The sequence below is a fragment of the Mus caroli genome, unplaced genomic scaffold (genome assembly GCF_978045245.1).
Source record: "Mus caroli unplaced genomic scaffold, Mus_caroli_1 scaffold_1, whole genome shotgun sequence".
Classification (NCBI taxonomy): Eukaryota; Metazoa; Chordata; class Mammalia; order Rodentia; family Muridae; genus Mus; species Mus caroli.
The window spans coordinates 157595803-157607631 of NW_028227256.1; the positions used below are offsets into that span (position 1 = coordinate 157595803).

Below are 11829 nucleotides of genomic sequence, written 5' to 3' on the forward strand. Positions count from 1 at the left end.
CCAAAGAAGAGCACTGGGGCTCGATAGCTTCTAGCCTAGCCAAGAAAATGCAAGTCCTAGATCCTGCCTTGAAGGCACAGAAGAGAGTTACAGACAAGGACATCAACTCCACTCTGGTCTCTGTACACACACAAGCATGAACACCCACACACATGTGCAGGTATATTCACACAAGCACATACACACACAGCCAAGCATAAACAAATCTTTTTTAAAGATCTTTTGGTTCAAATTTTTTTTCATGTAGTATATTTTGATCATATTATTTCCCTTCTCCCAGATCCTCCCTGTCTCCCTACCCACCCAACTTTACTTGTTTTCTCTGTTGTTCAAAACAAAAAATAAAAAACAAAAGCAAATGGAAGTTAAAAATCAAATAAAGAAAAACCCAGTAAGACAAAGAAAAAAAAAACCAAATAACAATAACAACAAAAAATAACAAGCATGTGCTCACGCGCACTCGTGCACACACACACACACACACACACACACACACATACACACACACAGTGTGAGTGATATACTCAGTGACACTTCATTGGGAAAAAATACCTTTCTACTTTCCAGCAGGCATTGACAGCAAACAGCCTCTTGGTTAGGGGTGGGGCTTTGTGTCCACTTCTTCTCAGTGCTGGAACTTTGTGTGGTATGGACCCATGCAGGTCTTATGCAGGCTGCCACCGTCTTCATGAGTTTTTATGGGCATCAGTCCTATCGTATCTGGAAGACAGTTTCCTGGGAATCATCCATCACCATTATGCCTCCTCTTCCACATAGATCCCTGAGCCTTGAAAGGAAAGGTTTGATGAAGACATCCCATGTAGGAATGACTGCTCCAAAGTCTCTCACAATGTCCAGGGTCTCTAATGTCCATTGTCTCATAATGTTGTGGGTCTCTGTGTTAATTAGCATCCATTGAAAAAAGACCATTTTCTGATGAAGGCTGAATGAGACACTGATCTACAGGCATAGAAATATGTTGTTAGGAGTGACATTCTATGGCTATGTTCCTTTAGCAGAGTAATAGCAGTATGTTTTCCCATAGGGTCCATAATCTCTCTAGTCTCAAGTTCTTGGACAGTTTAACCATATCAGGTATAGATTCCATTTCATCTCATGGAGTAGGTTAGGATAAAAAACCTTTTAAACAATTTTCTATTTATATCAGTCAATAACAAGTAAATGTATCCTCCTCCCCTAACCTCTAACCAGCATGAGCACACCACAGCCTACCCTGTTTCATCTAAAAGTTCTTGGTATTCTCTGAGTTAGCTCTGGAAACTTATGATATTATTAAAGGGTTACTGAGCAGGTGGATGATCTCCCATCCAAATCATGAGAGGATTTGGGTGATAGGAATTCTCCTCAGAAGAGCTCATATAATTGTCTAGTGAAGTACTGTCATGTTTAGTCTCCATCAACAGAGCTAAACTGATCTTGGTGCTAGCAAAAGCCTAGGATTCAGAGAATCAAAGGTCTCCGAGGAGGAGCAGAGTGTAGTTTGTGACAATACCCAGCAACCCATCCCAGATCTGATAATCACTCTGGAAGGCGTAGGTGGGGAACAGGACAAAGGAGAGGCTCAGCAGCTCAGTCAGGTAGAGAAGTTCCAACAGATCTGGTCGGAAGAGGGAAGAGAAAGGCGTTCTCAGGGATAAGCCTGCCAGAGGCCACAGGCAGCTGAAGGAATGCACTGCATTCCACATTGGCTAATGACCTTGTCTGTCAGAACTGTTGGCAGAGGCCCTGATTACAACTGTGAGAGACTGCTGCCTCCCTAGGGTGATCCCCCCAAACCAAGGGAAACATTTGAGATGTACTAAGAAAAGCTGTGAGAGAAGGCCTAGAAATATCTGAGGAGAGAAACTCCTAGAAGCAAGGGGCCTCTTGCCTGTCAAAGATGGAGTTCTAAGCCCTGGTGTCTGGAATATGGCTGTAAATCCAATTCATTTTAATGTGTATAGATGAGTGAATACAGAGCTTTAAGTCACAAAAGTCGAGACTTCTTCTTAGACTTGATGCACTATTGGAGTATCCAGCAAAGAAACATATCACTTTGCCCATGTAGCCTGATTCTTACAAGTGGGATATTATAAAATATACATTTGATCTTTGGACATAAGAATACCTAAACCTTGCAACCTCTATGGTGATAAACATATCTTTAATGAGATCACTTGTGGCTGAGAGCTATGAATCCTTTAAACTGTAAGACTAGGCTGTCAGGAAAGGAGTGCCCACTTGTGCAGTAGTGGCTTTATTGTTATGATGGAGGTAGCAGCCAAGTGCTCTATGACTGGAGTTGATGCCCACACTCCACAAAAAGGACTCTATCCCTGGTACTATCAACATGGCCAAAAACCCACTCTGAAGGAAATAATAAGCCTGGGGGAGGGATGAATACTCTTCTTTAACTAAGACAACACAATATTAAATTGCCTTCTAGTACTTTTCATTTATATCCATAGACAAATGTTACTCCCAGCCCCAACTGAACAAGCAGTTCTTTTTACTGGGACATGTCCAGATCCATCCCCCTCGGCCTCTCCCTACCACACCCCCCATCTTCCTAGATAGCCAGAAATGCTTGTTTCTTTTCCTGTCTTACTTTCTGGACTATAAAGACATGCTTACAGATTTCTCACTGGTCTTCGTCCTCCAGGGATGCCTCTGGCAAAAGGAGAAGGCTTCTCACTAAGTAGGAATCTAGAGACTGTAGGAGATGCTCCCCCACGGCAATGTTCCTGGCCAATAAAAGACCTCAGTTCAAGCCATTAAAAAAAGTATTATTACCACTACTATAAAAATCTTTTCCTAGATTAGTCTTTAAAGTTAGATCAGACATTAACTACCCTAGAAATTATGCATAGTGTTTTTTGTATAGTCAAAGCACTTCCGCATCCATCAATTAATTTTGATAATTTACCATCATTAGCTAGCTAATTAAATTTGAAAATGAACCTCTAGAGGAGAAAGACCAATTTGAAAATATTACTTCAGGCAGATGTCCATGGGCTCAGCTCCTCCTTTCTTGACCTTCCATAAAATTAGTGAGCTCTGGGATGGAACTGGGCCAAGCAAGAGTCCCCTGGGTTTTTCCTCCTCCTGATGTAGGCTAAGCCCAATACTGGCCTCTCCAGAGCTTCCACAACAAACAGGCAGGAGAGACTCCTGAAGTGTCGTCTTCATCAGGATAACATCTTTATATTCAGCATCTCTACTACAAATGCATACAAAATATAGAACCTCTGGCCCTTGCTCTTGCAACAAAACTGGGAACAGGGAGGTAAATTGGCAGTGATTGGACACCAAGCAAGCCTCACAGTGTTTAGGGGAGACTTATGAAGGGGCTGCACAGCACTAAGCATTTGTGTGTCTCCATACACTGAAACTCTAACCCCCGATGTGATGAATCATTAACTGTATCCTCTGGGAGGAAGATAGCTGTATCCCTAATAAATGGATGAAGCATCTCTATGCAGAAGCCCCATGGTTAAAAAACATAAAAAGTAAATGTCTGCTATATCTAACACCTGCCTGGTGCTAAGGCTGACACTATAGGTGTGTCAAGGAGTGAGAGGAAGTATCTTAATGATTTCTCTGACAGTGGCTGACAAGATTGAATAGAAAAGTACAGGGAAGATGAAGAGAGAATTACTGCCTGTGTTATTCCAAAGAACTTAAATTTGGGTTTGCATGAGGAATGATGAAGAAAAGAAACAATCTCTCAACCACTCTCCCCCCCCCATTGATTATACCTTGCAAAGGTTAAAGGTAATTATTAAGAAGCAAATGAAAATTCCTATTGTGTAGACGTCACCCAGTCCATAACAGTTCTCATTGCAACTCAAAGATAGTTGCCTGTACAAGGCACCAAGGAGGATAAACGCTGTGGAAGAGATAAAGGTACCTTACAAAGCTCTGCTTGGGGAACTAAAGCTGCATATTACAATACAAGTCTACTTCTTAAATTTATTTCTCTGTCATACATCGAAGCCAGGACCTCTCACCTGAAATCTGTGGAGTGTCCCACTGCTCAATACAAAGGAGAGTGGGAATTCCCTGGCGCGCACACACACACACACACACACACACACACACACACACACACACACATTGCAGTCACATAAGCACTGGGATGCTAGAAACACTTTTGTGGAATGTTAGCCCCGGATGTAACTTAATAAATTCCCATTTGCTTACCAAAGATGTTACTTCTGCAATCCGTTAAAGAACTCTGCAACCCAAGTATACAAACAAGCCTTACACCCACAGCAACCATCAACACTCCTGGAAGCAGGCTTACACCCTGCTGGCTCTGCTCCAGGGGCAGGAAACCATGTCATACTGTCCCTTTCATGATCAAGCTGGACTCTGCACTTTTCCATGTGCTCTAAGGGAAAAAAAGGGGGGGGGGGAGACAAAGTCTCTGGATGCAGTGATTTTCCTGGAAGTGCCAGGAGGTTTCACAGTATGCTTGGTGCCTATGGAACCTGACGGTGGCACTGCTACTTGCATATTACATACTACTAACAAATTCGACAGGATCGATAGCATTTTCAGGATCATCATGATTCGCAGTAGAACTTCACCTTGTGAAGTGGATAGCTTATTATCTCCATTTACAAGGCTGGCTGGTCCTACAGCTGAGACTGACTCCAACTCTGGCTATTTGCTGGTGGTGTGATAGAATGAATCCCAGTGGCTCTGCATTACTGAAATGTTTCTAAATGAAAGCCTAGGTAAAGTTTCAGAGGAAGAGCTTGATTGATCCTCAGTGACATCGGCAAGTGTTGTGATTTGTCTCCTTCCCCCAGACAACTCGCATTGAGTCCAATGACATCTGTTCTTAATTACAAGATGTTACTACTGTTTCCAGCCTCAGTTCTCCTGTACTTCACAAGGTTTAGTGGGAGAAATGGTGTTATCTGCGTAATGTATGTGCTGTAAAAGTAAAAACAACACCTCCTCCTGCCCTGTGAGACCCAGTTAAACACATCCTCGCAGCAACTACTCATGGGTCGTGATTTGTTCATCCCAATCAAGATTCAGTGTCCAAGATAAAGTCTGAAAAATGGCCCCCCAGCCCCTGCAAACAAAAACAAAGACAAAACATGGATTTCAAGAAGGAAACCAAAATCCACCACAAAAGAAGAAAGGATAAATATGAAAGATGCAATGGCCGTCGCTACAGCCAATTCAGCAGGTCATTTATTTTCTAAGCATCTTAGTATGAAATAATGAAGCATAGTATCTAATAATTGTGTGGCCAGATATGAAAAGTGGTGGTGGTGGGGGGCAAAGGTCATGGTTCAATATGATTAAATGTATATAGTGCTATAAGGTGAAATTATAAGCATAAAGAGAACTGAGTTCTTACCTCATCTCCAACACTAACTCACTAGGTGATCTCAGCCTGCTTGGCTGTGATCTTCCTTATCACACTGATAGTGATGCTTGTCACAGTTTTTTCTTTTCTTTTTAAAAAAACAAAACAAAACACTTTTTTATTGGTTCTTTGTGAATTTCACATCATGCACCCCAATCCCATTTATCCCCCCTCCCATCATATTTGCTCTCCACTCTTACAACCTCCCCATCAATAGAGAAAAGAATCTGTGGAAGCTTTAGTCTGTCACAGTGTGTCCCACAAGTATACCTTTTCCCCACATTTCTGTGCTCGCAAATGTTCATTGCAGTGACTCATTGGTCTAGGAGGAGGCCTCTGGCTTCTGCTACTCTATCAATACTGGAACCTCACTGGGACTCCTTTCAGATATTCTGTTGTTACCCTGTGTCATGGAGATCCTGTAGTTTTAGATCTGTAGGACCAGTCCCTTCATGCACTCTAGCAGTTCATCTATAGGGTAGATGTTGGCCTGGGCCAACCCAGAACCCTGGATCTGGGCCTAAGAAGGATCTGAGCTTGTCAGACCATCAGCTCTCCTACCCTCAGGATCAGCTCCCCAGCAAATACCCTGCTGTCCAGGCAAGGTGTGGGGCTCACTTTCCCAAGCATTGCAGCTGGTGAGGGACATGGCCAATTTTCTGCTCTCGTGATCCCGGGGCCAGCTCTTCTGCCTGCCGTACATGTTAAGGGGGGAAAGGGAGAGGGATTCCAAGAAGGAAAATCCACAACAAAAGGAGAAAGGATAAATGTTCAAGAAGTAGTGACAGCCATCACTACAGTCAACTCAGCAGGCCATTTATTTTCCCTCATCTGTGCCACTGAGAAGTCAGGGCTAGCTTCTCCTACATTCATCACCTAACACCAGCTAACCCATGCCCCCCCACCATCACCAGGCTTGGTTCTACTGTGCTACTCAGGCACGTTGTGGGGACAGGTTTCCTGCTTGCCCCAGGTATCAAGGAAGTAGGTATCTCTTCCTTGTCCACAATACCCACTCATAGGTAGGGCCAGTAGGCTGAATCACCAGCAAGTACTGCAGCTGGCTAGGGACAGAGTCAGCTCTGCTATTCTCATGCCTCCAGGGCCAGCTCTCCCATGAAGCCCAGGTGAGGGGTGGGCCCAGTTCTGCACAGCCCTCAGATCTCAACAAGTCCCCATGTAGCAGCTCAGACCAGGGATATCCACCTGGCCTTTAGTGGTAACAGACCCCTACTGCAGGAGGGCCATGGACCCAGATGCCGCCCCAGGTGGCATCACTGGCTACTCACATCAGGCTGTTCCTCACTACCCCCGAGTCTCCAGTTCTGCCTCTCTTCATTGTGCCCACATCCTTCTGTTTCTCTTTCTCTTCCATCTCTCCATCACTTATTGGTGCCTTTTAGTGGTGCCCGGGGTCTCTGAGTGTCTGAGGTTGGCTCAGGAGTGGTCCCGGAAGTGCAGCGCCATGGCATCAGGCACGGGTCATCTTGGGCATGGTCTTTCTGTTTTCTGGGCCTGTACAGCGCCGGACTAATGGTCATCTCAGGCTACTCAGGCTAGCTCCCCGTCTGGACCCCATGGTGCTGGCCAAGTGGTTGTCTTAGGCTTGTTCCTCACCTGGTCACATGAGTGACCTTTTTACAAGGGTCGTCTGTCTCCAGCTCACTCCCAGGAGGGGCTCATATTCCCAGGTGAGGTTCTTCTCATCTCTGGCTTGCTCCCCATCCTGGAAAGCTATCTGGGCCTGCCTGGTACTCAACTGGTGATCATCTCAGGCTAGCCCCCTGTCCAGGCCCCCTAGTGACTGAAGGGTGGTTGTCTCAGGCTTGCTTTTTTTTTTTTTTTTTTCAGAGTGTTAGACTACTAATCATGATCAGAGCACTGAGCATAGGCATAGCCTCTGTCACCTACTGACACACAAGTGACACAGCAGCCATACCTACAATGCCTCTAAGGGCATTCAATGTTTTCTTACTATCAAATGACTTACTGAACAGTTATTGACATGAAACTGAAATCAGTATTCCATTGAATACATGGGGTGACCTTTGGTTTTGAAGGTCATCTGGGTGCTCATCTTGCTGCCCCCCAGTCTTTATATACACCTGCCACTGTGCTATACACCTTCTACTCTCTATGCCTGATCTAAAGTCAGCACTAGGATGTCTATCAGTCAATCTCCAAGTGGCTCTTCAGATGGAACTGTGATTGATCTACCTGAACCTTATCTTTGTATTTCAAATGCAAACATCGAAGGAAGTGATATAGACCACAGTGACAGCGTGTTCTCAAAATAGTCAGGGATAGCTAAGGAAACAAAGAGGGCTAAGAGGGCACTAGCTCCTTTTGTTCCTTTGTAGTATAAGAGATGCTTCATTAAGTGCTGCTACTCTCATGGGGTCCCTGGTCGTCTTCCTCCCACCCCTGAGCCTCCTTCTCCCTGGACACATCGTTTTGACTAACATTTGCTTCCCGATTTCAACGTGGCTATAGGTTTCTTACTCAGTGTGTACAGCTAGATTTGTTTTATGGACTGCCCCAATGTCTGTTAATTTTTTGTAATCACTACAAAGCTCTTGTAATTGCTTCACCTTCATTCTTCCAGGACAATGTTTTAACTGCTTGTCTGTGAAACCAAATATAATTGAATTGGAAGAGACAGGAAAATCATCTAGACCAGTGGTTCTCGACCTTCCTAATGCTACCACCCTATAATACATTGGTGACCCCCCAACCATAAAATTAATTTTATTGCTACTTCACAACTATAATTTTACAGCTGTTATGAGTCACAATATAAATATTTGTGTTTTCTGATGGTCTTAAATGACCCCTGTGAAAATGTGATTTGATCAAACACACACACACACACACACACACACACAGAGAGAGAGAGAGAGAGAGAGAGAGAGAGAGAGAGAGAGAGAGGTTGTGACCCACAGGTTGAGAACCGATGACCTAGCTCCTTACCATTCAAAGTGTGCAGCATGTTTTCGATATGAAGTGTCCTCGGGAAATACTCACATATTGAAGGCTTTGTCCCCAGAGGGTGGGTGCTATTGAAAGGAGATTGGGACATGCAGATGCTGACTTCAGTGAGTTAACACATTGATGAGTTCAAACCCTGAGGAGCCATTAGGAAGTGGTACCTAGATGAAGGAGATCACTGAAGCCATGCCCTAGAAGGATTTATCTTGTCTTTCGGCTTTCTCTGCTTCCTGTCTACTGTGAGCTGAGCTGTCCTGCTCCATCACACACTCCCACTGTGATGTTCGGCCTTCCCGGACATCTCAGAAGCAATGTAGCCACATAAGCAAGAACTAATCCCTCTGAAATGACAAGCCAAAATAAGTCTCTCCTCCTTCTAAGTTGTCATTCTTGGGTATTCAATCACAGCGACATAAAGTAACCAACATAATCTAATCGGTAGATTAGTAACACTGGAACAGCCTTACAGGCTTATTAGAAATCCCAACCCACATGAAGATCCTTATTTCAACAAAATTCTGGAGTGACCAACATCCATTTGATTTTGAAAGTAAATGTTGTAGAAATACCACCCCATTTCACAGAGAAATAGCACATCTAAAGTGAGTGGTTGAGACGGACTAGACCCCACCCAGGTCTCTTGGTTGTTAACTAGGTACTACTTTAACTCTTAAATACTCTTGATCCCTATAATCAGCTTCCAAACGCTGACACCATTGCACACACTAGCAAGAGTTTGCTGAAAGGACCCACATAGAGCTGTCTGTTGTGAGACTAGGCCGGGGCCTAGCAAACATAGAAGTGGATACTCACAGTCAGCTATTGGATGGACCACAGGGCCCCCAATGGAGGAGCTAGAGAAAGTACCCAAGGAACTAAAGGGATCTGCAACCCTATAGTTGGAACAACATGATGAACTAACCAGTACCCCGGAGCTCTTGACTCTAGCTGCATATGTATCAAAAGATGGCCTAGTCGGCCATCACTGGAAAGAGAGGCCCATTGGACACGCAAACTTTATATGCCCCAGTACAGGGGAACACCAGGAACAAAAAAATGGGAATGGGTGGGTAGGGAAGTGGGGGGGAGGGTATGGGGGACTTTTGGGATAGCATTGGAAATGTAATTGAGGAAAATACGTAATAAAAAATATTAAAAATTACAAAAAATACTCTTGATCCATTTTTATGCTTAACTAGCTTGTCAAGAGTTTACTTCCATGTGAATTGGTAGACACCAACACACACACACACACACACACGCCAGTATTTAGTTTTCAAGTTCATCTTGTCTCATCTACTATGACTTTGTTATTTTAAATTATGGTCTCACTGCATAGCCCAGGCTGGTCTCAAACTTGTGGTTCTCCTGTCTTGGTTTCCAAAGCACTAGGATTTAGAGGTGTATTCCACTATGCCCAGCTCAATCTATTAACATAGCTTCATTTTTTTTCTGCAGCCTTATTCCCTTTCATGTGCTCATTCAATTTTCTCACTAGGACCTCCAAGAAATGAATTCAGTAGAGCTTGTCTTTCATGTCTTATTTTCCTCTCCCATTTCCCTCCTACAATGCCCTTGGCTAATTATTAACTAGTCTCTCTTTGTACTAAAATTTTATTTAGAATAAATGACTGAAATGAAATGGATGAAAATAGTCTCAACTTGATTTTATTCTAGTTCTTGGCTAAAATACTGAAGTTTACATTACAATTGCTTTATAGGATGGAGAGTTTGATAGTCCACTTTAGAACCTATGGACCCCATAAGTCAGGGATACAGGAAATTATTACTTATGACTTACTCCAATTTTGAACACTTTTATATCATCGCAATTTCCTACTTTCAAAGACAGCATACACCATGATTTCACCTTGGAAATTCCCAAAGCACATTGAGAGAAATGAGACAAATAAAAATGTATAGAAAAAAAAAATGTCTCTTTCAGACCCCTACCCCTGACTCCTTATCTCCCTGCTGCATTCTAAAGTCCACAGCCCTGTGTATCTTGGATGTTGTTCTTCTACCCATTGTTCCTACCTATACAGTCTCCATTAGTGTCCCCCCCCCCGATTCTTTTAACCTATAGCTGAGAGAACCTGGCCTAGGACCCTTAGGGTCTACAAAAATTCTTGGGCATTTGCATTTCAGTGTCCCAAAGGTAGAGAGAAAGGAGATGGACAGATAGCAATGACACTCTGGCCACCTGACAAAGCACACACATCAGCAGGTGACTCTGAGGCCCTCCCTGAAAGGCATGACTCTGACTCATGTGTCTTCAGCAAAAAGGGGAAGAGACATCTGCCCCTGGCATCTGCTCCTGGTTAGCAAGTGCTCCTCGTGTTCCTGTCCTCACTGTCATCTCCAGTTTAAGATTTGTGAGCAGCTACATTTGAATGTTTCTGAAACAAACAAGCAAAAACCCTATTTTTCCCCACTACCTCTCCCTCTCCATCTTTGTTTGCTTTGAGAAATTTTCATGATCAGAAAAAGCTAAGAAATATGCAAGATGTCAGAAAATTCTTGAAACTTGCTTCTAGAGACAAATTTCTCCTTGTCCTAATAAACAGGAAAGTAGAAAATTGTTTTCTAATGTAACTTGAAGTCATTTACAAACAGAAGGCCCCTTTCCCATATATTTCCCACTTCTTTATCTGAAATCCTGACATAATTTACTGGTAGAAGTTTCCTCTGCTTTCTTGTTGCAGGGAGAATGGGAAGGGTCATGTGACAAGGCACAAGAATCCATGTATTCTACTTTGTCCAAAATTACACTTACTTTCAGTTTTCCACATGTGTTTAGAAGGTTAGAAAGGGTCCTAGTTGGCCGTTGCAAGCTTGGGGGATGTATGTAGTAAAGGGAAGCACAGAGGTAGGACCTTCTCCAGACCAGAAAAGATTCTATTCTTATGCAAGACTCTCTTAAGTCCAAGAAGAAGCGAAGTTCACAGTGACTGCTTCATCTCTCAGTCTCCTGCAGATCCAAACCTTCCCTTCTGTTGATCGGGGATGGCTCACATTCAACAGCCATAGGTAATAAGAGAGGGAGAATGAGTAATGTATGGAGACAGAAGACAACCAGAAACAACATCCATGGTGGCCTGAAAATAAATAGCGCAATTTGTTTATACATGTTTGGGTTTTGACAAATAACCCCAGAATCACAAGTTGCTTGTACTGTCTCCTCCATGTGAAGAAATCTGTCTAGGATCCCATGGCAGTGTCAACACAAAAACACAACTTTCACCTCAAAGAGGATAAAAGATGGTTTAGTCTTAAGCCACCTATGACCATTGCCTGGGAAGACAGATTTGGGTTATCTTGCAGTTCATGTTCCAACTTATTAACAGTTTCATCATGTTTCTAACATAACAGAGCAACAACAGAAAACTTCACACCTTTCAAATCATTTGATGGAAACATCAGATAAGTGGGTTGCAGAAGACCAGGGAAAT

The 11829-nt window shown here is 43.4% G+C and overlaps 1 pseudogene; it reads right to left on the reverse strand.

Moving 5' to 3' along the window:
• Window positions 1–7240: 7240 nt before the first annotated feature.
• On the reverse strand, window positions 7241–7350 carry LOC115032495 (small nucleolar RNA SNORA17; annotated as a pseudogene).
• Window positions 7351–11829: the final 4479 nt, after the last annotated feature.